This window comes from Pinus tabuliformis, chromosome 1_2 (genome assembly GCF_031772625.1).
Source record: "Pinus tabuliformis cultivar Carrire ecotype Pingquan chromosome 1_2, CPIR1, whole genome shotgun sequence".
Classification (NCBI taxonomy): Eukaryota; Viridiplantae; Streptophyta; class Pinopsida; order Pinales; family Pinaceae; genus Pinus; species Pinus tabuliformis.
This window is the reverse complement of record NC_142298.1, coordinates 1,275,465,043-1,275,492,626: the sequence shown is the minus strand read 5'-3', so window position 1 is coordinate 1,275,492,626 and position 27,584 is coordinate 1,275,465,043.

Sequence of the window (27,584 nt, the reverse complement as noted above, 5' to 3'; positions counted from 1 at the left end):
ACCCAACAGTTAGATCATTGCTTCTTCTTCAAGAGTTGGGTGAAAGGAGGGAAAACTGGATGATTGGACCATAAGAATACGATCTTTACATCAAGCCAATTCACACAATCAAGGGTCACAATCTTTGAAAATTAGCAGCAGAAACAGTCAACGTGAAAGAGGAAGAAGATGAGCTCGTAAGATGGGAGAAAGAGATTTAAATGTAAAACTTTGAGCGAGCCTTCCCCACTTTGGACATAAAGTCTTGGTACATAGATGTGTGCCAATACCTTGAGCATGGCACAATGCCTTCTCACTTCTCTATGATGTAGAAGAGGGCAGTCCGACTCAAAGAACTGTCATATCAGTTGGTGCATGTGGTGCTGTTTAGGAGGCACCACAATGGAGTATTGCTCAGGTGTATGGAGGGACATGATTAAGAAAACGTAGTATGTGATCTCCACAATAGACCAGTGGGGGGACACTTTGTAGGAAACACTACAACACATAAGGTTATGCAGTTGATTTTTACTGGCCTACACTATTCAAGGATGTTCATGCCTATGCTTGCAAGTTTCTGTTCCGTTAAAGGTGTGCCAAAAAAAATTAGAAGTCAGCAACCCGCCTGCAGCTTGTTGCAGTGAAATAGCCTTTTTAACAGTGGGGCTTGGATATCATTGGGGAAATTTCCCTCACTCATCAAAGGAATACCGCTATATTCTAACTTCTACAAACTATTTCATGTAGTAGACAAAGGAAGTTCTCCTAAAATAGCTGAATAATCAAGAATTCATCAACTTTCTACTACAAAACATTATCTCTAGGTTTGACGTTCCTACATCACTTGTTTTTGACAATGCAACATACTTCCCATTGTTAAGAATTTATGAATTTGCATTGGAAAATGGTACTATATTGAAACATTCAACTAATTATTATTTGCAGGGGAATGGTCTTGTCGAATCCATGAACACAAACCTCATCTGTATCATAAAAAAGACCATATTCCCTGAACAATGAAACTAGAACTCTACTTTGATGAATGCCTTATGGACTGAATGAGTCATGCCCAAAATTGCTCTGAACACTTCACCTTACTTCCTAGTATATGGAAAAGAAGCCATCCTCCCGCCAAACATATACTTGTCCTCTCTCCAATTGTCCCAAGAATCCCAAGGCAAGCCATGTCTTTTAGTTTATTGTAGGATGGACACTTTTCACAAGCTACAGGAAGAAAGGTTGAAAGAAAAAGAAATATTTTCACTTCACCAAAGTCGTATCAAGAGGTGGTTTGATAGAAATTTTGCAGGGAAGAATAAATTTAGTGTGGGTGACTTAGTCTTGAAGTGGGATAAATCCCACGAGGACATAGGAAAACACACTAAGTTTCAGTCCCTATGGATTGGTCCATACAAAGTCCACGAAAAGCTTGGCCAACACACATATTGTCTTCAATTACTTGATGGAATATTGACTCTCTCCCTCTCAATGGCCAAGACTTAAAGCAATATTTTCAATGAAGATCTGGGGCTGCATCCCACACTATGTACATAGTATTTTGTTGTTTTTTATTTATGTCTTTGCTTCAGTTTTGTGTTATTACATCATGGGAATAAGTGTTGTGCTTGACAACATGACGCCTCTAAGTGTGTGTGTGGTTGAAGTCTAAATATCTTGTGATACTGTAGCACTTTGTTACAGATCCATTTGGGCACATCACTCCCATCATCCAAATCAGTGTTTTAGGGCTCATCAAACCCTAATTCGAGTTGCTAAATGCCCTAAACAAGTCACCCTTTTGAATTCCTCCTTCCCAGGCAGTTTCATGGCCTGAAGATGTCCTGAAATGACCTATAGAGGGACCAACATAGGTAGGTCCATGTAAGGGTGAGTTGTAGAGTAGTTGAGTCCATGCCAAGGTGCTTTGCAAAGCACTTAGGCCTCCTTTCACTTGCGCTGGGCGAGATTGAGCGAAATTCACATAGGGTTTGGGGAATATTCTTATCTTTTGGAGTCACCTAGAAGGTTCCCTCACTTATCAACTCCTATGAGCTCAAAAATAGATGAGGAATGAGTTAAGATGCATCCTATCTTCTCATCCCTTCCTCCATGGAACTAATTCTAAGTATGGAAGGCCATTCAATACCACCATTTATGGCATAACCTCCTTCATCTCCCTATAAATTGACCACTCATCTAAGTGATCAGGGGCTGGACTATGTTGAATTGTAAAGAGATAATGTTGCTATGAGAATTGGATTTGAAGTAAGGATTGTAATGCTACAAGTTTTTCATGCATTTGATGTGATGTGGATGGGATCCAAGCTGGAGGAATGACTTTGAATCAGACACAATGGTTGAAATTCCTTCTTCTATTCAAGAAAGTATTTGAACCTTTCTCCCATATGTTTGTATTGTCTTATGATGCTTATATGTGTGAAATGTATCTGATTCGATTTACTTGTATTCAATAGATCATTTTCTTTGATAGGTTCTTTGTCTTTTGTTGGTGTTTACATGTACTTTTCAAGCATGTTAAGTAAGGGAAGGAGCAACATGATAGATACAAAGAAGACAAGAGGAAAGTGGAACTACAAGTAGGTCTTCTCATTTTCTTTGTCTTATCTATTGCTTATAATAGGAAAAGGCTAAAGTGCTTTAAACTATTGTTCTAGATATGGCTACTTATATAGGGAATTAGTATTTATCCGTAGATACTAAATTATCCAAACCAAATTGGCGGCTCCATTGGGGAAGATCATCTTTCCTAGTAGCTTATCCACCTCCTAGGAAATTCTTGCAGACCCTACTTGTGTTCATTGATTATATTTCAACTCTTTTGCATTGAATTTTGGTGAAAACTATGTCATATTGCCTTTTGAAATGGCTTAATGTCACCAGTGCAGGCTTGTGAGGGACACAGTGCACTGCAGAGCACCCCTTTCTTAGGGATGGTGCTCTGAAGCGCACTGTCTCCCATTCAGGGCCGCATTTATCCTCCTAGGTGTTGAGTCCTGAAAATGTCATTCATTTGCATTACACTTTCACTATTATGTCCATTATATCACTTCCGTTTCACCTCCATTTCACTACTATGTCACCACATTCATCCCACTTTCATTATCATTGGGCCACCTTTATGTTTTTCCAATCATTATTATTTCTAAGCCTTTTAAGTGAATTTGTGGTTAAACATTAGAAAATAATGTGCATATGCTTATACCTAACAAATGGGTTGAGTTTGTTGACATGTGTAGGTTGAAAGGAGACTTCTAGAAGACCCTTATGTGGCACTCTAAGGCCAAATTCGAATTTGGTTGGAAAGAATAATGGGATCATGAGGATATGTGTCACATCTCCTAATTGTATTGTAACTCTAAGAAGACATGTGTCTTATCAGTTCCTATTTTGATTAGGACTCTAGAGGAAGAGGGAGAGATTCATGGATTCTCATTAATGAGATGGCTCTCATATTTTTGTATAAATAGGAGATCTCTCTCCTTCATTAGTTAGTCTTTTTTCTTAGTCCTTTTAGCTTGTTAGTCCCATGGCTTTTGAAAGCTTCTGTACTTTGTACTTTTGAAGAAATTGAATAAAGCTTTGATGTTCTCAACATGGAAGGAGATGTGAAGTAGATGTCATGGAGCATATTAGGATGTAAGTAGAGTTGATTTCATTTTGTAAATATTGCTTTGTAGAATGTAAGGTAGATCAGATTTTTCATTCATGCAATTTTAATTCATGCAAGTGTGTTTAATTTTGCTTTGATTTCATGACTAATGGCATATGTGATCATCTTGTCTATGTTGCTGACCTTTATTTTTCTAGTTTGATTTTCATTAGTATCATTTCTTTAACTTTCACTTTACTTTCTGCTCTTAGATATTAAGTTGTTCATCTATTGATGGTTCTTTTTCCATAATCAAATAACTTTATTGGAGCCAAAATATCACTTAGTACAGCTTGGTTTAGTTTTCTTTAAGACTCACATTGCTGACTTGTTCATAACTGTTATCACATGATAAATCTAGCTGAAAGGCAAAAAGGTTAAGAAAAGGTTAAAGTAGTGTGATTTGTCTCCTTTATGTAGTGTCACTTAGATTTCACATTTCATTTTCATTTTAAATCAGCAGCATAGATACTGGGCCGATGTCATTAGTTCTTTATTTGATGTCTTTATTTTCCTTTAAGAATTTGATTTCGTAGGTGGTAGGGGGCCCCTGCCTTGTATAGTTGTCACTTTAATTTCTTGTATTTCTTTTTCTGATTTTCATGTATATTAATGTACAATTTGAATTACTGCATTTTATTTTCTTTTTAACATGTATATTATTGTACATAAATTGCTTTCAAGTTGATTGTAGATTAGTGATGCACATAGCCTTTTAATGAACTAATGACATGATAGAATCATCTTGTCCTTTTGCTGAAGAAGCAAGGATACTGGGTCTCATAGTCATTCTCTCATTATTTGATTATTGCATTTTATTTTGATTGAACTAGTTGTATATTTACACTTTTGTTTAAATACTAACTCCATCAATAACATGTTTTAAGTTCTTTTGAAGTGCTAAGTTTTGGAAGTTACCATTAAGGACATAGGCCTTGTCTTGAAATCTTTGTCCATACTTGTCCTTTAAAAGTATTCTTAAGACCTTAGAAAACCAACAAGAACAAAACCCCAAAAACAAAATAAACTATAAAACAACGAAGTAAGAGAAAGGTTAACTAAGCACATATAGTGCACCACACTTCATCAGTTTACGATACCCGGATTGATAATTTATGTAGAGCAATTTAAGACATTAAATTGACTAGACACTAGGGTTAGCTTCCCACCTGTGGAATGAGTTGTTGCCAACTTTTCTCTGTTTGTTTGCTTGCTGATTGATCAATAAATGTCAGGCCTCAGAGAATAGGTTTCTATCTCCTTTGCTAGCCCTACTTTGACTTGATTGATTAATGTTTCTTAAATGTTTTCTTTGTCATTATCGATCCATAGTCAAAGTTAGAATATAGTTGATTAATCTTTGTTCGAAAGAAAGTGTCGTAGAAGTCTTCTTTCCCTTCGAAATAGAACTATCGTAAACTCTTTGTTCTTGTTAAAGATTGATTGATTGTATGTGCATGGTTTCCTTTTTGTTCACATTCACATTAAGGAAATTGAAAAGAAATACATGCATGTTGCATTGAAAAAGTTTGTGTGTGTTCATATGAATATTGTAGGGAAATTGCATTAGATTGTGCTCTTTGCTCTTTGATGGAAAGAATTCTGATTGCTCTATCCCTAGTAGCTAGGATTTTCATTGTTAAATTGAATGGAAAGAATGCTTATCATGATAGTTTCATTCCTAGGAATTTCAGAATACATCACATGGTGAAATTGAATGGAAAATTCCTAAGGAAGATCAACTTAAAATTAACATCAATTTACCTAATGGAGCATTGTCATTAACGGAAAACATTTAGTGGTTCTAGGCTAGAGACGTGTTCTGGCGTTGTAAAACAAAGCAGTTGTCACTAACTTGTCTGCAATACATCCCAAGTGTGATACCTCATTCCACGTACGTGAGTATATCGTAGCTCGTCCACGTACCTTCGGGTATATAGGGTGGTGTTACAGTACGTAAAGTATATGGGAATGCTCTCACTATGCGGTTTTGCATTAGACAATGCTTATATGGATTAGGCCTCCACATACCTTCAGGTATATATGGGAGGACAACACTAGGTTGCTATCCATCCCTAGGTAACCGATTCGGTCGCCTTATACACTGTGATACACCAAACACAACATTCGAGGAGATTGCCTGCCCGTACTTCTTGGTTTGCCAGGAGGTATTCTGCAGTTCATAGTTGCTTGGTGAACCTTTTGCCTAGCTTACCCATTTTTGTTTATTTCTTTTTTGATAATAAAATTAATCAGCAATTGTGAAGGAACATCAACCCTTACCCCGTCGTTCGCAGAGAACAACGAGTAAACCACCTTTGTTGCTCGAAGCTACACCTATTTGGTCAAAGTGGTCTCACTTAATTGAGTCAAGTACATCAAGAACTCCTATTTCTTCATCTAAATTACATGAATCATCCATTTCGGTAAGTACTGAGACTCCAGTTACTCCAACTATTTCTGGTACATCCGTTTCTGAAGAAGAAGTTTCAGAATTACCTGAGGACATTATCACTGATCCTAGTGAAACAATAACTGAAGTTATTCAACAACAAGTTGATCCTCAACTTGAATTTGCTCAACAAGAAATTACTTCTGAACTTGAATCAGTTCAACGAGAAGTTAATCCAGAACCTATCATAGTTCAAACAGAAGTTACATCTGAACCTAAAGTTGTTGAGGAACCTCTCTGAAATTGTTGTTCTTTTACAGGAACATCTAAACTTCGAATTTGAACATTTAGAAGTTGTTACTTTATCGAAAGATGATTAATCGATTAACCCTCAGACATTAGTAACTACTAAAAATTCCACTTTATCAACACCAGAAGTATTTTACGGACCAGATGGTGAAATTCTTCCACCTGATTTAATTGTTGTTGAGGAAGAATTGGAAGAAGATTCTACACTTGGAACTCCCTTCCACTTTGGAACTGGGCTTTATCTTTACTCTCATACTCCTCATTTTACTACTCTGTTTGATCCTGCTTCTTTTCAAGTACCCGTCGATTCTTTAGGACAACTTTTGGGTCAGTTAACTATGGCTGAACAACTGTCAACATCCCAGACTGTATCATCTGATGCAGTTGCAACAGAATCTTGTGTCGCAACCTCTTTGATAGTTTCTACTACACCTAAGTTGCACCTATATTGTGAATTGTTTGTCCCAGTTGGTTACCAACCTTTATTTGGAACCCACTCAGGGGTTGCTTCTACACCATGCTCATCACCCATGTTCTCAACCAGAATTCTACCTAGTTCTTCCTTAACGGGAACTCAATAGTTTGATCTTGCATATCAATATCAAACTCGACAATCTAGTTAACAACGACCTATGTATCCATTATATACTGAATTGCCACCATATGGAGAGAAATATGCTTATTCACCTTAGAGGACCATCATATGGTAGCATCCCGCAGTATTTAGGTCAACCTGGTATTTGAGTCTGTTAATGGCAACCAACAATGTCAGTTCAATGAAGGCTTTTGTATCCAACACAACCAATGAAAATTGTGTCAGCTATCCCTACTACACCTGTTGTTACCACTGTATCGCAGTCACAAGCTCAAATTGTTGTATCTCAACCTGTACAAACTAGTCCTTCTACCTCGCAACCACAATTTTTAGGTCAAGAAGTTCAAGTTTCTCAAGCTGTTATACGACAACCACTTGTGTCTGGGGTCCAACAACCTTAGGTTAGTATACCTTTATTCAGAGTAACTCAAGCTTACACTGGTATAGTTTATTCACAACCTGGCCAACCTTTCATTGTTGGGCAACAAAAGTTGTTAAATAAACAATAGTTGTACCAAAACCAAAAACAGTTGATTCAACAACTGTGGCAGCCCCAACTTCAACAACCTCAATTCCAGTAATTCCAACCCCAATTTGGACCTGCCCAATAGGTTCAACCTGGATTTGGACAATATCAAGCTTACCAAGGTCCTGGTCAACAAGGCTTTGCTGGTTATGGACAACTGCAAATTCAACCTAGTTATCAACAACCACCTTATGTCGGATTTATTCAACAACCACCTTATCAAGGTTACCAAATGTAGATGCCCTATGTTGGTATGCAAAGACCTATTTCTTAAGAAATTCCATCATATCCTGGGTATGCTCAACCTGACTTGAATCGAAAGTTGCCGTTTGTAGCAACTCTAGAATTACTAGATTTAATTCAGCTCATTAATGATCCAATCTTATATGCACCTTGGTGAACGGTAATTCTGCATAAGTTACCTTTTGACATTTCGAAATTCAATGGAAATCCCAGAGAAGACCTATCAAATCATGTGATGACCTTTCATTTGTGGTGTTCATCAAGCTCCTTAAATGATGACTAGGTTAGACTTCGTCTTTTCCAAAGAACGCTTACTGGTCCGGCTACGAAGTGGTACATTCAATTACCAGGAGCTTCTTTCGACAACTTTATGACTTTAGCCAACACATTTTTTCCCCACTTCTAGTTACCTATCAGATATGAGACTTGAACAGAACTCCTAACCAGCTTTAAGTAGACTACTGCTACTCATATATCAGATCATATTTATGAGTGGCGACGTCGTCGTCGAATGGTTAAGACCTATGTTCCTAATCAAATTTTGGCTAAGTGGTTCATAAAATCCTTGTTGCTATCAATCACCGAGGATGTGGCAAAAGGTGGAGTTGTCACAGAAGAGCAAGTAATTGCTCGTGCCCAATATTTGGATTTTATTTACACAAAATCTGGCATGCTCTACGACAAGATTCCCAATGCACCCCGACCAGCTTTCACTATTCCTCCTCCTCCACAATCAAGTAAGGACTCTCATGCTGACAATGGTGTGATTGGTTCTTCGAGCATGCAAATGGCAGGAAGACCATTTGGTCAAACTCTTTCCATTACCAATCAAGCTACCAATGCATTAGAAAAAACTCTTGCTTCCGAAGTCAATACCGTGTCATCTGACAAAGGAAAAAATCAAAAGCAACCAGGAGACAAGAAGAAGGGGAAAAACAAAAAGAAACAAGATAATTCCCCTCAAGAGAAATCATTTGATTCCTCTACTTTAGCAAGGAAACCTAATTTTCCATGTCTAATCTGTAATGACAAGCATTTTACAAGATATTGTCCACACTGCTCAGAAGTCTCTAAGCTTCTAAAGACTTCTAACACATCTGCAGTGTTGATTGATCCGTTTCCAAACCAGAGACACATTTGGTTGCAACAGAGCATGCTTCCACATCCTAAGTACTTATGTTATCCATTACAAAGCCTCAAAACGAAGTTTTGGTGTCAATGAGAAATAAAGAATATGGAAATCCACCGTCATCGTCAAATAATCAGACCACTGATCAACCTAATCCTTTGACTTTGACTTCATCTAAAAGTATTCCACCACCTATTGTGCCAGAATTGACAATAAAACCACCAAAGGGAGTTGTGCATAAATCGACATTTAACCCTCGGGCTCGAGCAGCTCAGAACTATAACATAGTGGAATATCTTGCTCAATCACCTTCTGCTATGTCAACACTCGAGGTGTTACAAAACTGTCCCTCCCAGAAGCAGGCTTTACTTTAAGCAATTGGTGGAATAGACCCTATGGATTCCAATCTTGTGGATTTTAACCATGCGGGATATACACCATACTTACTGGGGCAATTAGCTTTCCTAATACAAGTAAAGGCTCTTAATAAGAATGTTCATTGAACTATTATTGATGATGGGGAATCTACTTGCATTATGTCAATGAGCTGCTGGAAAAAACTTGATTCACCACCGTTGTCACGATCACCAACCATGTTAAAAGCCTTCGGCAGAAAAATATATACTCCTTGTGGGATTTTGAATAACCTGCAAATTGAACTAGGGGGCAAAACAGTTACTATTGAAGTTGAGGTAGTTGACAGGCCTCTCGATTACAACATTTTACTGGGAAGGCCATGGGTATATGCTATGGTTGCTGTGGTTTCCACGTACCTTTGTACTATTGCATTCCATCATAAGGGTGGAATCACAGTAATCGATCAGCTTACCACCTTTGCATCTAGTTCTCAGGCTATGGGAAGCATTCCATTGGTACACAGACCCCCACTATCACTTCAAAGTGTTGGTGTAGGTCTCTTTAAATATCCTTCCCTAATGGGTACTTTTACGCTACCATCACCATTTGATTTGGTGGAAGTGGTAAGAGTAGAGAATTGCAACACGATTTCCTCCTCCTCATCTAATTTAAGGAGTATTATGAACAATTCTGAAGCTGATAGCAATACTAAGGTTAGGCCGCTAAGTCCCATTGAGATAGCATAGCAATCAATTTTTCTGGTTTGTGTGGCAAACACAACCACTTTCACCAATTGTATGGGTAGACCCTTCTTTAGAATATGGTACTTCTTCGAATCAGTTTTCACGTATATTTTCTATGGATGAAGGAATCGTCCAATCAATGATGATAGGAGAAGAACCTTGGGAAGATTATCATCATCGTTTCCATCTTCCAGATGACATCGAAGATTATTCAAATGAGATTAACCACCCTTCAGTTGTTAATTTCCTTTCTAATTCTATTTTCATAGACATAATAGATTCCAAGCAAAACCTGTCAGATATTGAAGAAATGATTTCTATTAATATTTTGACCAAACCTAATGTTGTAGAAAACATTCATGTCGGCAAATCCTGTTCTCCATCAGAACTTGATAGTTACTGTAATCTCTTTCGTGAATTTTGAGATAGATTTGCATGGTCATACAAGGATATTCCAGGCATTGACTCTAGTATTGTTGAACACGAAATCAAAATGCATCCTGATGTCAAACCAGTACGACAGTGACTTCAACCTATTCATCCAAAGATAGCCATTGCCATTAAACCAGAAGTTGAAAATATTTTGCGTGCTGGTTTCATTTACCCTGTACCTCTTACTGATTGGGTTTCCAACATTGTTCCTGTCATTAAGAAACAAGGGAGAATTAGAGTGTACATCGATTTATAAGGATGTAAATCAGGCATGTCTAGAGGAAAATTATCCTACTCCTTTTATCGACCAGATTATTGATGAATGTGGAGGATTCGAAATATTCTCATTTATGGATGGTCTTTCTGGATACAATCAAATCAATATCCGTTCACAGGACCGATCTAAAACAGATTTTATTTGTCCATGGGGCACATTTACATATAGGAAACTCCCTTTCGGTTTGAAGAATGAAGGGGTCACATTTCAGAGGGAAATGAACTATGCCTTCCATGACATCAAGCACATTGTTCAATCTTACCTTGATAATTTACCTGCTCATTCATGAAAGCGGATTGATCACCCGCAACATTTGAGAGCTATATTTTTACGGTCCCAACACTACAAGATACGACTCAATCCGCACAAATGTGCGTATTGTGTTGGTTCTAGTCGATTGCTTGGATTTTTAGTGTCTAGAGATGGAATTCGACTCGATCCATTAAAGGTTCAGGCAATTCTTGACTTGCCTCCACCTTTAAATCTTTTACAGTTACAAAGACTCCAAGGGAAGGCTACATTTATAAGGAGGTTCATTCCCAATTACGCTGAGATGGTGGTTTTACACGTCTTTTGAAAAGGGGATACCCTTCCATTGCGATCAGGTTGCGCAAGCTTCCTTTGATGCTCTTAAATATACCTTGATTAGAGCATCATTAGTGTATTCTATGAATTATCAAACTGACTATTACCTGTATCTCGCCATTGCAGATACAACCATTGGCATGGTTTTAGTCCAAGAGGAAAATGGGATTGAACCTCCGATTTATTATTTGAGCCACAATCTCAATGATACAGAAAGTAAGTACTCTTATGTTAAGAAACTAGCTTTAGCAATTGTGCAAACTATTCAGAGATTTTGCCACTACATCCTGCTCCAAAAGACCACTGTCATTTCGGATTGCAACCCTATGACATACATTTTGTCACGTCAATTGTTGGGGGAATAATACTCAAAATGGATAGTCATTTCGCAGGAGTTTGATCTGGAATTCATCAAGTCCAAATCAAAGAAATCTCTAGTTCTTGCCAAGCTACTTTGTGACATTCCCTCGACCTCCATTGATTCAACATCTGAACCATCAATTTTGGATGAGTCTCTGTTTCTCATATCGTCATCTGACATGTGGTATGAAGATATACGTATCTATCTCTAGACCCAAACTTTCCAGCCTGATACCTTTCGCTCGCAACAACAACGTATTCGATACCAAGCCAAAGATTATCTGATCATTGGCGACACTCTTTTGTTAGAAAATTATATATTACGGAGCAATGGAACACATAAAATATTGCAGAAATATAAACATAGAAAACATACAAAACAAGAGAGACACAGATATACAAGGTTCACCCAGTTTGGGCTACGTCCACCCCGAACATCCAGTCCTTCCTTTCTATTATCCAACAAAATGAAGAGACATAACCTACATCAAATCCGCGGTAATATCCTCTGTTTTCTCTCACAGTCTCACCTCTCTATTTCTCGCTCACAGAATACACATCTATATCTTAGCCTCAAATACAATGCCCTCATACAAAGAGAGGGGGTTGCCTTCTAGGGCAAAAAACCCTAAACTAAACATAATTTCTACCGTCAGATCATCTGCCTAATGAATGGCTCAGATTGACTAGAAATTACTATACTTTTACAAGGCAATTTTACTTTCGTTTTTAGCTTCGGGGCGCTGCCCCCGAACCCCCGTCGGGGACCGCTGGCCCCCGGACCCCGACGGGGGGCACAAGTCCCCCCCGCACCCCCCCGCGTGGAGGGGTGTACAAACTTGCTAGGGTATACATCCGGCTGAAACAAAGACCTCTAAACAATCATGCTCGACACACAGCAATCTCCCACTTGGAGAATGATTGTAGAAACTCCACCGCTGCTTCATTTGCTGGACAATGACTCCTCTTTGGACCTGACTGTTTCTCATCTTCATCGTCATCCTTGAAGACCAATTGAAACTGAGCATATTCTCAGTTTCTCCCTGGTTACAACTTTTGTTAGCATATCTGCAGGATTCTGGCTAGTGTGTATCTTTTCCAGCTTCAACTCTCCATTTTCCAACACTGATCGTATGAAATGGTACTTGAGCTGTATGTGTTTAGTCCTAGAATGAAATGCTGAGTTCTTTTCAAGATGAATGGCACTTTAGCTATCACTGTATAACGTGCCCATATCATGCTCCTTACCCAATTCACCCATAAACCTTTATAACCAAATCATTTCTTTACTAGCCTCTGTAGCATCAACATACTCTGCTTCTGTTGTTGAAAGTGCAACAACACTTTGGATTTTTGAAACCCAACTGACAGCTGTTCCTCCAATAGTAAATACATATCCTGTAGTGCTCCTCCTGTTATCTCTGTCACCTGCCATATCTGCATCAACATATCCCTGTAGAGAAATGTTTGAACCACCAAAGCATAATGCTTGATTTGTGGTACCTTTCAGATATCTGAGAATCCATTTCATTGCCATCCAATGTTCCTTTCCTGGACTGTTCATGTACCTGCTTACAACTCCCACTGCATGTGAAATATCAGGCCTTGTGCAGACCATTGCATACATTAAGCTTCCAACTGCTGATGCATATGGAACTTTAGACATATAATCCATGTCTTCTTGGGTCTTTGGGCACATTTCCTTGCTAAGTTTGAAATGGCTAGCAAAAGGTGTACTAACTGGTTTTGCATTTTGCATATTAAATCTTTTCAACACCTTTTGTATGTACTCATTCTGAGACAATGTTAATTTGCGATTTTTCCTGTCTCTAGTTATTCTCATACCAAGGATTTGTTTTGCAGCTCCCAAATCCTTCATTGCAAATGAATTTGCCAATTTTCTTTTGAGTACATTTATTTCCTGCATGTTAGATCCTGCAACAAGCATGTCATCCACATACAATAACAATATAATATAGCTGCCATCATTTTGCTTTTTTCAGATAAACACAATGATCAGAGTGACATCTAGTATAACCTTGTTCAGACATAAACTTGTCAAATTTTAGATACCACTGCCTTGGAGCCTGTTTTAAGCCATACAAGCTCTTCTTCAACCTGCACACTAGTTTCTCCTTCCCTTTCACCTCATATCCTTGTGGCTGCTGCATATCTCTTCCTCCAAATCCCCATGGAGAAAGGCTGTCTTTACATCTAATTGCTCAAGATGCAAATCTTCAGCTGCTACAAGACTTAAAATAGTTCTAATTGAAGTCATTTTAACAACAGGAGAAAATATTTCATCAAAATCAATACCTTTCTTCTGTGCAAACCCCTTCACCACAAGTCTAGCTTTGTACCTCTATTTTCCTCCATCTTCTTCCTTCAGCCTGTAAACCCATTTATTCTTCAATGTAGTTTTTCCTGTCGGCAACCTGACTAAATCCCAAGTCTGGTTATGCATTAAGGAGTCCATCTCTTCTTCCATGGCTACCTCCCACTTCTTCCTGCTTTCAACCTGCATTGCTTCTTCATAACATTCAGGTTCACCAGAATCAGTCAACAATAAATAATATAATGAAGGAGAGTATCGTTCAGGGGGTATACTTATCCTGGTAGATCTTCTAACACCAATTTCAGGTGTTTGGGGTGCCTGTTGCTGTTGTGGTGGTTGCTGTTGTTGATTATTATTATTTTCAGGCACCTTTACGTTTTCAGTGATGTAATCAAGGACTGCGTATTCCTTGTTTTCGTTTTCTTTCTTCTTTTCCTGCAACTGATTCTTATACAAGACCTTTTCATTGAATATTACATCTCTGCTCCTAATGATTTTGTGATTTTCATAATCATATAAGCGATAACCAAAATCATTAACACCATATCCAATAAAGGTACATTTCTTTGACTTTGCCTCAAGCTTTGTTCTATTTTCTTTATCAATATGGACAAAGGCCTCATAACCAAAAGGCTTTAAAAAAGAGTAGTTTACCTTTTTACCTGTCCATGCTTCCTCCGGAACACCACCATCCAAGGAACTTGAAGGCCCTCTGTTTATTAGATAAACAGTAGTATCTATAGCATCTGCCCAAAACTGTAAAGGCAATCCTGCATGCAATCTCATGCACCTTGCACGCTCCATGATTGTTATGTTCATCCTTTCTGACACACCATTTTCTTGTGGTGTTCTTGGAACTGTCTTCTCTCTGCGAATTCCATGTTCTGAACAGTACCTATCAAACTCTTTGCTGCAATATTCACCTCCATTGTCTAATCTAAGACACTTCAATTTCTTTCCTGTCTCAATCTCAACCAAAGCTTTCCATTTCTTGAAAGTATCAAATACATCAGATTTATTCTTAATACAATAAATCCAAGTTTTTCTAGTTGCATCATCAATAAAGGTAACATAATAACGAGAGCCACCGAGAGATGATACCTGAGCAGGTCCCCATACGTTTGTATGCACAAGCTCTAATTTTTCGTTCTTCTTTTCTTTCCCAACTCTGAGAAATCTGACTCTCTTCTGTTTTCCATAAATGCAGTTCTCACAAAAGTCCAAATCAACATTCTTCAAACCGGGCAACAAATTCCTTGAGTGAAGAATCTTCATCCCCTTTTCACTCATGTGTCCGAGCCTATGATGCCATAATGCTGCATCTGCTTCTTTGGAAGTTAAAGCATTAACAGAGTTAAAAATACCATTGCATAAATACAATGTACCAACCTTTTCACCTTTTGCTATTACCAGGGCTCCTTTGGTGACCTTCCAAGCTTTATCTGTGAAATTTGTCACACAACCTTCACCGCCTAACTGCCCTGTTGGAATCAGATTTTTCTTTAGATTTGGAACATGCCTTACCTCCTTTAATAGCCATTGGTTTCCATTCTGCTATTTTACAAGAACCTTACCCATTCCAATGATTTTACAGGGTTTATCATCACCCAGACGAACTTGTCCAAAATCTCCTTGAGCATAGTCATGAAAGTATTTCTTATCAGGTGTGGCATGGAATGAAACCCCTGAATCTACCACCCAAGAATCAGTAATATTTTCGAAAGAAAGAATCAAAGCATCTTGTAACACCTCACCTGTCACATTTGCTTCATGATTGTTTTCTTGCTGTGCATCTCCTTCTTTTCCCTTCCGAGATCTACAGTCTTTCTTTAGGTGTCCTTTCTTTCAACATTTCCAACACACTATCCCTGATCTGGACTTGGATCTGCCTTTCCTTGATTTACTGCGATATCCTGAACTCTTTCCTCTTTCCATTTTTCTTCCTCTAGACTCTGCACTCAAAGCATTTCCCGATGTCTCACCGGAGCTTTTCCGTCGCATTTCCTCGCTAAGGATAGCACCAACAACATCATCAAACTTTAAAGTACTAGATCCAGAAACAGAGTTACTAATGGCCATTACCAAACCATTCAAACTTTCTGGTAATGAGCACAAGAATAACAGAGCTCTAACTTCATCATCAAAGTTTACCCCTGCAGAACTTAACTGACTTGTAACTGTATTAAAATCATTTAAATGGTTTGCAACAAATCCACCTTCCGACATATTCATATTAAATAACCGTTTCATAAGAAATACCTTGTTTGAGGCCGAGGGTTTTTCATATAGTTTCGACAACGTCTGCATCAAACCCTCTGTCGTGGTTTCCTTCGAAATGTTGAAGGCAACTGACGTAGCAAGGCACAACCATATTTTTCCGAGTGCCTTTCTATCGAGAAGGTTCCATTCTTCATCTTTCATACCCGTTGGCATCTTTGTTTTTCCGCCCAATGGTAGGTATAGATCTTTCTGATACAGATAATCTTCCATCTGCATCTTCCACAGTGAGAAGTTTTGGCCGTTAAATTTCTCGACCCTAAACTTACCATATTCTGCCATTGCTCCCACTCGAACCAAGAACCCTTCTTTCCTGCGATTTTATCAGCCAAATAGACCTTCGGCTCTGATACCAGTTGTTAGAAAATTATATATTACGGAGCAATGGAACACATAAAATATTGCAGAAATATAAACACAGAAAATGCACAAAACAAGAGAGACACAGATATACGTGGTTCACCCAGTTTGGGCTACGTCCACCCCGAACAGCCAGTCCTTCCTTTCTATTATCCAGCAAAATGAAGAGACACAACCTACAACAAATCTGCTGTAATATCCTTTGTTTTCTCTCACAGTCTCAGCTCTCTATTTCTCGCTCACAGAATACACATCTATATCTCAGCCTCAAATACAATGCCCTCATACAAAGAGAGGGGGTTGCCTTCTAGGGAAAAAAACCCTAAACTAAACATAAGTTCTATCATCAGATCATCTGCCTAATGAACGACCCAGATTGACTAGAAATTACTATACTTTTACAAGGAAATTTTACTTTTGTTTTTAGTTTCGGGGGCACTGCCCCCGAGCCCCCGACGGGGGACCGCTGGCCCCCGGACCCCCCAGTCGGGGGGATCGGCCCCCCTGGATCCCCGTGGGGGGGACAAGTCCCCCCCGCACCCCCCCACGTGGAGGGGTGTACAAACTTTCTAGTGTATACATTCGGCTGAAACAAAGACCTCTGAACAATCATGCTCCACACACAACATCTTTACCGTCGTGGTATCGATACGATTTTATGGGGTGCCTCACACATGAGGAAGATTAGAAGGCATTGAATGATTGCCATTCAGGTGCTTGTGGTGGACACTTATCAGGATATGCCACCACACAGAGAATTCTCCATGCCAGTTACTTTTGGCCAACTATATTTAAAGATTTTATTATTTCCATCAGAAGCTATCACACATGCCAGATATATGACCAAAAAACTAGATTACCACCTACACCATTGCATCCAGTCATTGCTGTTGGACCATTCGCCAAATGGGGCATTGACTTCATGACATGTAACCCCACCTCAGTTGGGGGGCATGGGTATATTATAGTCGTCGTTGACTATTTTACCAAATGGGCCGAGGCGATGCCAACATTAAACAATAGTGGCGAAACAACTGCTCTTTTCTTTTTTAACCATGTGGTTGCCTGGTTTGGTGTACCACAAGCCATAGTTATAGATCATGGGTTGCATTTTTGCAATCACATGATGGCTGAGTTGATTGCTAAGTTAGGACTGTCACATGATAGTTCTACCGCTTATTACCCACAAGTGAGTGGACAAGTTGAGGCTATCAATAAAGTCCTGAAGAGGATGTTGCAAAGAATGATAGGGGTTCATAAACAAAACTGGCATTTAATCCTATATTCTACCTTGTGGGCATATCGAACCTCAGTGAGAAATGCAACTAGATTCACACCCTTTCAGTTGGTGTATGGTTTGGAAGCAGTCTTATCGATACAATGTGAAATTTCATCTCTCAAACTCATGATTGACTTGTTACCTGACACTTCTGAAGAAGAAGCGTGTTTCTTGGAATTAATCCATCTGGATGAAACCCGTCGAGATTCCGCATTGGCTAACGAAGCACATAAGAAACAAATCAAGGCACAATATGATAGAAATGTCAAGCCTCGTATCTTCTTGGAAGGAGACCTGGTCTTGCTTTACGATCAGGACGCTGATAAACTTGGAGCAGGAAAATTTGAACAAATGTGGATGGGTCCTTATATTGTGAAGCATGTTTTGGCACAAGGTGCCTATGATTTAGTAGATTATGATGGGATTCCATTGTCGCGGCCCCGAAACGGGATGTACCTCAAACTTTACTATGCTTGATTGAGTGTAGTAAAAATCACTGTATATATGATTTCATTGCATGTGTGTGTGTTAGTGTGTGTCTTTTAGAGCTTTTAATTTGGTTAGTAAACTGCTTTGCATTTGTTGCAGATGTCGGATTCTTCAGAACCATTTGTTGGTTACATCGATGGTGCTAGTTGTAGTACGTAGAACCTATCTTTTGTAGCATGGTTTGTTTTCGCTCCAAGTGGCAAGTTAGTGAGTTTTCAAGGGATTTGTATTGGTTGATCGACGAACAACTTCGCTGAGTATAGCGCGTTGATTGAACTTCTCTCTGATGCCATTTCAATTGGCATTCGCCGAATCATCATTAGGCTGGACTCACAACTCATTGTACTACAACTTACAAGTGTGTATACCGCCCGAAATCCAAAAATTCTTCGTATGTTCCTTAGGGTTCGTATTTTGTAAAGGCATTTTGAATACATTCAATATCAACATATTTCCATAAACTTTAACACATTAACTGATTCTCTAGAGAATTATGTGCTAAATAGACATTTGTGACATATGTAAAAGTAATATTTTCAATTCACATCATCAGTTGAATAGGATTGCACATAACCATAGAAAATTCTAGAAGTAAAATAAATAGCCGTTTTAAAAGTTTTTACAAAATTTGTGTCCAAGACACGTTTGGTCATCTGACCCAAAAAACTCAAAATGAATGTAAAACATCCTAAGTAGATCTAGTGGTGCTCATGATAACAGGTCACAACCTGTGCTATCATGTGCAAAAGCCTTGCCTAGAGGCTAGGAACACCAATAGTGTGGCGCTGCAGCCTCATAGGCAACTCTTTGGTCCGGACAACCAAAATACCAAGGGTTAATCCCTCTATGTGATCTTGCAACTTTGCTAAGGTTTCAGTGAAATCCAAGTCCTGGAACACTTCTCTCTCGATGTTTTCTGCGCTGGCCCACCTGTACCCTGTTGGTGTCCCACAGGTCGAATAGTACCCACATCTGCATGCATGAGAATGATTTTAGTTTAGTCTTGGAAACATTAAAAACACATAAAACATGTAGAAACTTCAAAAATGAAAAAATACTTTTGTCAAAATATTTACCTATAGCACCCCATTGTGCTCCAATTGGTAGAATTAAATCTGGATCTCCACAGAAATCCATCCTTGAGTATGGATGCTCCTCGATGAAAAGGTGTTGTCGATCAAGACAACTGAAGAATGCAGTGGAAAAAATGGTTGTTGACTGACCCGCATGTCGAGCCATCAATTCAACCCACCTCTGCATATGTGGATCTCTAGGACCAACTACACCCAGTGATACATGTTGTGGTTACATCAATGGGATTCTCTCTAAGGTAAAAGCAATTAAGATCAAACCATAGAAGAAATTATTCGTCTTACCACTTTTTACGTTGGTCAGTTGTTATTTCAGTGAAGAAAGAAAAACCTCACACCAGTTTAATACTTTTGGCTCTAGACACTCCAGTGCATACTGCATATATGATATGTTCGCCAAATGTAGTGTCACACTGCCAGCCAAATTTGCAATTGTGAAGAGGATCATTCTCAAAGGAAAATCACCTACATCCATAATGTTTATTTTCCCATCCTTATTAGGTTGTGTACCTGGTCAACAAAACTATCGAATGTAATCTCTCACCAATTCACCTCCACGGGAAAATCCAAAAAGTGAGATGGGGGCACCTCGCCTCGATAGTCTGGTAAGAAAGTAAATATCATCAATGGTAATAGGGACCAACTTGTCCCTTATGTGAAATGTTTGCTCTGTTGGATCCCATGCATGAACAAGGAACTGTAATAGTTCTATTTTTTGCCTCATTTTAGACAAATTGAAGTACTTGAGTAACCCACAGTTTTTGAGGGCCTCAACTGTACTCAGATTGTTTAGGGCAACCATGTCTTGTTCTTCATGCTCTCTTTCTCGCCATGTAATCGACATTCTGACCCAATGAAAGCCTGAAGCACAATCATAATCTTAATTTGGATTCTTTCCATGGAAAAAGCAGGTCAAATTTTGGATCAAACAACTAAATCACACTTGGGAAACTTGCCTAGCAGAGCCCAGGCATAGAAACAGTGTGCTACAGAGTAGGAAGCCTTCTAATTGGGTGCTCTTCAACACAGTTTTCGATGTGAAAGCTTGCGCTGATCCCAACGTGAGAAAATGAAACTGTAAATGCCCCAAAAAACCCTAAAACTTGCATGAAATGACAAAAGAATGACCTAAAAATAAAGAGGAGGGGTAGATCTCCTACCTGGTCCAGACGGCACGAGAAATGGTCCACAAAATCTCTCGCAATCAGCTGATGAAGTTCGAGGTAAAAAACTAGCCCAGAGCACAAAACTGAATGGTAAGTTCCAAATGGTAAAAATTTCATGGTAAAAACTTGTTTTATGTTTATTTCATGTTCATTAATTGAGTAAACATTAGTATTTTCCTATTTTTGCCTATGAAACATGTATTTTTAATCCATTTGGTGTTGTTTTGAGTAGGTTTTATAGCTGACTTATAGAATTTGACGTGCTCGATTGTAAATTGTACCTTTGACCACAGAGCATACTTTTATCTCTTTTGTGTGCTCTCTTAAAAATGAAAAAGGAACCCCCTTGGAGTCCTCTTTAAGCTCTTTTTAGACTCTCTAAACATGAAAAGATTGCTGAGAGCTTGTCCTTTTCAGCTCGTTAACGGATTGGAAACGACAACTCTCTTGTATCGTTTTACGCTTTTTCGAGCTTGAGAGATAAATCTACGAAAAATAACTTGTGGAGTTTTCTTTTTGTCCCTTTTCAAACTCTCTAAACATGAAAAGGACCGAGTTATCTTTATCATTAAACTCGTTAAAACATCAAATAGCGACAAACTTTTCCATCTAGACAAGACCAAGTTTCACCTTCACTAGACTCGTTAAAACACCAAATAGCGATGGATTCACCCGAAGGGTGGAATTATAGAACAAGCATATGTTATCCTCCTCAAGCTTGATAAAAATAAAGAGGTGCTGATCAACAATGAGTGGGGAAAATGGGAAAAAGGGGAAAACCACTTTATGGTAGTATATAACTCTTGAACATGACACTTTCACTCCATCACCATGATGATTTGGGTTGGGTTATCAGCTTGATGGTTATCATACCATTGGTCTATCATACCATCCATCACTTTGTTTTGGGTCAATGCTACCAATTCATTTTAGTGTCGCCTGTTATCACTCAGGTTGTCCCTCAGGTTGGAGTAAAGGGATACGGCCGAGGTAACCACAAACCAACTTTGGACTGCAAGTTCTAGCCCACCTGCAATCAGAGAGGGCTCTCTCTTTCTGATTTAGTTCTGTTGATGATTATTTTAGGCTAGATATTGAGTTCTGGGGTTTCGTTTGTGTTTTGGTGGGAAGATTGATGTTTTCAGGTAAAGAGGCAGGTATAGTGTGAAAGTTTCAAACCATTGGGCATGGAGTCAAGGAATAAGACTGCTGGTGCGTTTTCTTGGTCACAGGAGGAATAAGGAGCAAGGTAGCTGCACATGGAACAATTTTTCAAGTTTAAAGGATGGAAAGAATGCTAAGGAAGGAGAAGCAATTAAGAATCTCTCAGTCAGCTTAACGGAGAAGGGTGGATGAGCTCTATCTAAGGGCAGTAAAGAATCCCTAGATAACTGTCAAACACATGTGAATTAGGGTAAATATGAGCCATGGGGAATTCATATTCATGTCCAATTCATTTTAGATGAAAACATAAAGAAACATCAGAAATTGAGCCTAGAGTGCATTTAAACAAGTTCTAAGCTAATCTTTCTTTTTGCTATTTAGATGGTGAAAAATGAAAACAAAGGTAAGAGGTACTTATTGATTCATGTTGCAGCACAAGAATTCCATCATTCAGTCTCCAGAGACCATTAACAACACATCAGATAGTCATTCCTCCAATCCCTTCAACAATATTTGATTAAAGAAAAAGTATCAGACATACAGTGCGAGTCTCTAATGAAAAGTTATCAATCGACCAACCCTTGAAACAATACAAAGGGTGGTATATATAGGGAAAATTTTCCAAAATTGTTTATTATAGTTGTGACCTAAACAGGTCTGAAAGTAAAAGATTACTTTAACCTAAAACTATCAGGAATAAATGCAAGAAAATATCTATGGGCTGCGCTGAGGGCAGCCGTATCAAAACTGAATTAATGCGTTGTCCTTGGTGGCTTGGTGCAGTGCTTCTGCAATAATTGTGTATGGACTTCTGCTCCATTGTAGTTGGGTGGCTTTAAGTGCTTTAACTGTGATTTGAGAGTTGGGATGGGCTTACACCATCTGATTTGACTTTGCTGGAGGCCATTCAATGTTGACCTGCTTTGGGAACTGAAGATTTTCATTAAAAATTTAACTGATACTCTTTTCTGCTTCATCCTTCCTCTGATACTCTTTGAAAAATGAATCGGGCCGGTTCTCTCTTTCGCTGTGGGTCAAATCAAAACTTAATGGCCATTGCTCGACCCTCTGTTTCCTTTATAACTGTCTTTTGATCCTTTCTGCATGCCTCGTGAAGAAAAATGGGTCATTCGGCGCCTTTTGGGCTTGCTGGGGGCTGCACAACGAGGGGCTTTCCATTTCGGCCCTTTTCCCAACTGCCTCGGAATTTGAATCCAGGCTTCCTAAGCATGATTTTCGCCTTTCGCCTCAAAATTGATGATGACGTCAGCATGACGTCAGTGGGTGGGACCATGGTACGGTGGATGACGTGGTAGGATGACATCAGCAGGGTGACATCAACATGTACGGTGGATGACGTGGCAGGGGTGACTCGGCAGGAGGCCGATGTTGTGTAGATGATGTGGCACGGTGACGAGGCAGACACGTAGAATAGGATAAGTGACATGGGACGCGTATATAGAAAGCGGAAAGCGGTTTCATCGGACCGCTTTCTGTACGGGGGCGGTATCCGTCAGAGCCCCTCTGATGCAATAGAAGGCGGACAAGTGTCTTTGGTACGACGGAGAAACCGCCTCGCCATCGGAAGCTAGCGGCTGAGTAGCGGGGCACCTCTGAAATCGCCGAGAGCCGTCGGATGGGGAGGGCCCGATCCGACAGTGGACGGAGCGCAGAGCTGGCGGCGGGTTTAAGCAGGGGATCTACGCGAATATTCGGATCTTCATAAAATGCCGCGGGGGGGGGGGGGGGTTCACACTTTGGTTTTGTGGGTTTATACAAGCGGGGGAGAACAAAATTTAATGTTTAATAACACTTTAAACATTATCTTTGTGCAAATGAATGCCGAGGGGTAAAGTTATAGGGTTTTGAAGAAAGCGTGGTGGGTAAAGGTTCTTTGTCTAACCAGAGGTTTAGACCAATTCCAGATTCATGACACGGATGGGTTCACATTAGTCCCAGGACTGAAAAAATACATAGCTATAGTGCTACAAGGTGGGATATGTACATAGGGGAGTTTATTAACATAGATTTAGTAGGGGAAGGGGAAAACAGATGGGGATTTACATAGTAGAGTCAGTAGTTAATATGAAGATGATGAGAAAGCGCTAAGGTAAGGAACCTTAGGCTATTTTTTGGGGAAATAGAACTTTTGTAAAAGTAGAATGGAAATCCTTGAGTGAGGCAGATCTTCACCAAGGCCAATGTTATGGAACATGATGAGACTAAGAGGCTCAAGCAGATCTTGACCTCTTTGGGAAAATTAGTAAATGATTTGGGGAATAAGAAGAGAGGGGAGTTAGTTATGTCCAGTTTGAGTTCCTCCAGATGAAAAACTGCATCATGACTGTGATCTGAAAAGATATAATACTTAGAAACACAAAATTGATCATGAATCATCATTCTGCAACCTCAAAAACTACCTACCCAGCCTACCTTTCTAGCATTTTTTCTTCTTTTGGTGGGTGCACTTAGACTTGCAGACCCAGCTTTACAATTTTTTCTTTTTTCTGTTCTCCTATCTAAGTCTACACTTATTTCTGCCAAGGGCCCAGATTAAGCAGTTGGGCTCCTTTGATTCTCTACCTATCTACAGATCTGCCAAGATTAAGCTGTTTGGACAGATATCATTCTCTATATTCTAAAACAGGAAATTGAAACCTAGGGAGGCCAAGGTTAAGCTGTTTGGCCTTCCCTTTTATAGAACATTCTTTTAAAAATGGTTAAGTCATCAAAATTGGAATTCAGCAGTGGCATTTGGACTAGCACACTTCATGGCTTCTTCTTTGGTCTCTTCTGGAAATATGGAACATTGCAGTATGCAAAGTATGACATATTTGGCATGTAAAATGTCAATCATGAAAAATGAACACCTGTCGCAACAGGAGGCTAACATCACCGACATGTTCAAGAGAAGTCATCCAGTCAAAACTCATCCTTTGCAATACCATAAACCTTCATTTTCATGACCGCCATCCCTGAACCTTGTGTCGTTAGTAAAATTTCGTCTCCAAAATCACTACACTTGTTTCGTGTCATTGATGTGGGATACATCAAGGACCTCCTGCGACAAGTCGCTTCTTGTCGACATCAACACATTATTCGATAGGTTGACTTAGAAACACCCTTCCAGTACCTTGAGGCTTGCATACATCAATGGTAGGTTTCTTGCTTTCGGCGATAGGTTGAAATCACTGGCCTTCGACCGAAACACTTTGTATGGTGTTCGACATCAAATCATCCATTCACACCATGCATAATGTACTGCAGTACCTTGAGGATCATTATCATTATCAATGATTCCTCTTGTGTCTATTAACAACTTACATCATTAGCTGGTAATTAGACGGTATCTTCCCATGTTCGACTTAGATCACATATTCACATGGCTAGACTCATTCTTGAGCAAACGATTGGATGAGATAGAAGACCTCAGATCTAGTTTCATCCATCTGGGCTGAGATTTCAAGAGTACTAAATCATATGTACAATGGATTTACATTGATAGTCATCCCGATCATGGGTTTACATCTGTAATGACTGTTTATGTACATGTAATAAAAGTTTATAAGTTGAGCATGGGTATGCCTTCCCTTAGTGATTCATGTAAAAATCAAAATATCATGATATATGTACTGTAATTGATGCAAGTCATCTTCCACATTGAAACCTCCTCATCACATCGTAAAGCATTTCATTCGACATTTGCATTTTTCTGACTTCATGCTTTAGGGGTAGCTGTTACAAATCCATTTAGGCACATCACTCCCATCATCCAGATCAGTGTTTTAGGGCTTATCAAACCCTAATTCTAGTTGCTACATGTCCTAAACAAGTGACCCTTTTGAATGCCTCCTTTCGAGGTAGTTTCATGGCCTGAGGACATCCTAAAATAACCTCTATAGGAACTAGCGCAAGTAGGACCATGTAAGGGTGCATCGCAGAGTAGTTGAGTCCATGCTAGGGTGCTCTACAGATCACTTAGGCCTCCTTTCACCTATGTTGGGCGAGATTGAGTGAAATTCACATAGGTTTTGGGGAATATTCTTATATTTTGGAGTCATCTAGAAGGTTCCCTCACTTATCAACTCCTATGAGCTCAAAAATGGATGAGGAATGAGTTAAGATGCATCCTATCTTCTCATCCCTTCCTCCATAGAACTAATTATAAGTATGGAAGGCCTTTCATTACCACCATTTATGACATAACCTCCTTCATCTCCCTATAAATTGACCACTCATCTAAGTGATCAGGGGTTGGACTATGTTGAATTGTAAGGAGATAATGTTGCTATGAGAATTGGATTTGAAGCAAGCATTGTAATTGTAGGTTTTAACCCCATACAAAAATTACCCGCATATGAAATCTAAAACACAAAAAATAAACAATGCGGGAGCATAACAAATAAAACACATATACACAAAGATTTTCCCCTGGATACTAAAACTGGGACTACTAGCTTGATTTTTCATTATTTTCTTTCAATGTTACAATACATATTTATACATGTCGAAGCATCCAATACCATGGACTAAAAACCATCGTGTCTAAAACCATGTGCGAAAATCATGCAAAAACCCATAGGTAGGTCCGCCCAACCTAATATATGTCCAAAAAACAAAATTTTCCAGGGTGCTACCCCAGACCCCATAAAGGGGGGTTACTTGCACACTTTAAACCCCCTGTGACTCCCGCGCTACGCAATCAGTGCAACGATTGGGGGGCTCCACCCCCCCACTAACCCCCTGGTTAACGACGTGGGCTAGTTGTGGAAAGAATATAACACAACCCAACATTCTCCTACTTGTCGTTTTCTTTCCACAGGGGGCCACAAGAGAGCTTAGTCATTTATCTAGCCCTGCAACACCCATTGTTTCTCTACACCAAGGGAACTTCTTAGAGCTCAGAGATTTTATCAATACATCTGTAGTATTCTTCAAAGTGTCCACCTTTACCAGAAACACCTTTTTGTCTTCTATCATATCCCTCACAAAGTGAAACTGAACATCAATGTGCTTTGTCTTTGAATGATATGCAGGGTTCTTTGCCAAGAAAATTGCACTTTGGCTGTCACAGTCTATCCTTATAGCTCCCTGTACTAATCCCATACTTGAACACAATCTCTGCAACCAAACTGCTTCCTTGCTTGCATGAGTGGCTACCATGTATTCTGCCTCTGTAGTTGTAGTGCCACTACATATTGTTTCTTACTCATCCAACTGACTGCACCTCCAAATAGGTTAAACAAATACCCATTTGTAGATCTTCTCTGATCCAGATATCTAGCCCAGTCTACATCAACAAAGCCACAAATATCCAACCCTCTATCAAATCTTGGTCTTCCTTGGTAACACAAACTGTAATCACTAGTGCCACGCAAATACCTGAAAAGCCACTTCACTGCTATCCAATGCTCCTTTCCTAGTTTTGACATAAACCTGTTCAATACTCCCACTGCATGTGCAATGTCTGGTCTAGTACAGACCATTGCATACAGCAGGCTACCGATTGCACTTGCATATGGAACACGGGACATGTCCTCTTGCTCTTCTTGTGTCTTGGTACACTGTTCAGCAGATAACTTTACACCTATAGGAATATGAACCTTCACCGGTTTACTATCCTGCATATTAAATCTTTTTAATATTGTCTCAACATACTTCCTCTAGTTTAACTAGAGCTTCCTCTTTGCCCGATCTCTTTTAATTTCCATGCCCAAAATATAGATTGCAACACCAAGATCTTTCATGTTGAATTTGGAGGACAATTGGGTCTTCAAATCTTGGATAATTTCTTTGTCATTTCCAACTAGCAACATATCATCCACA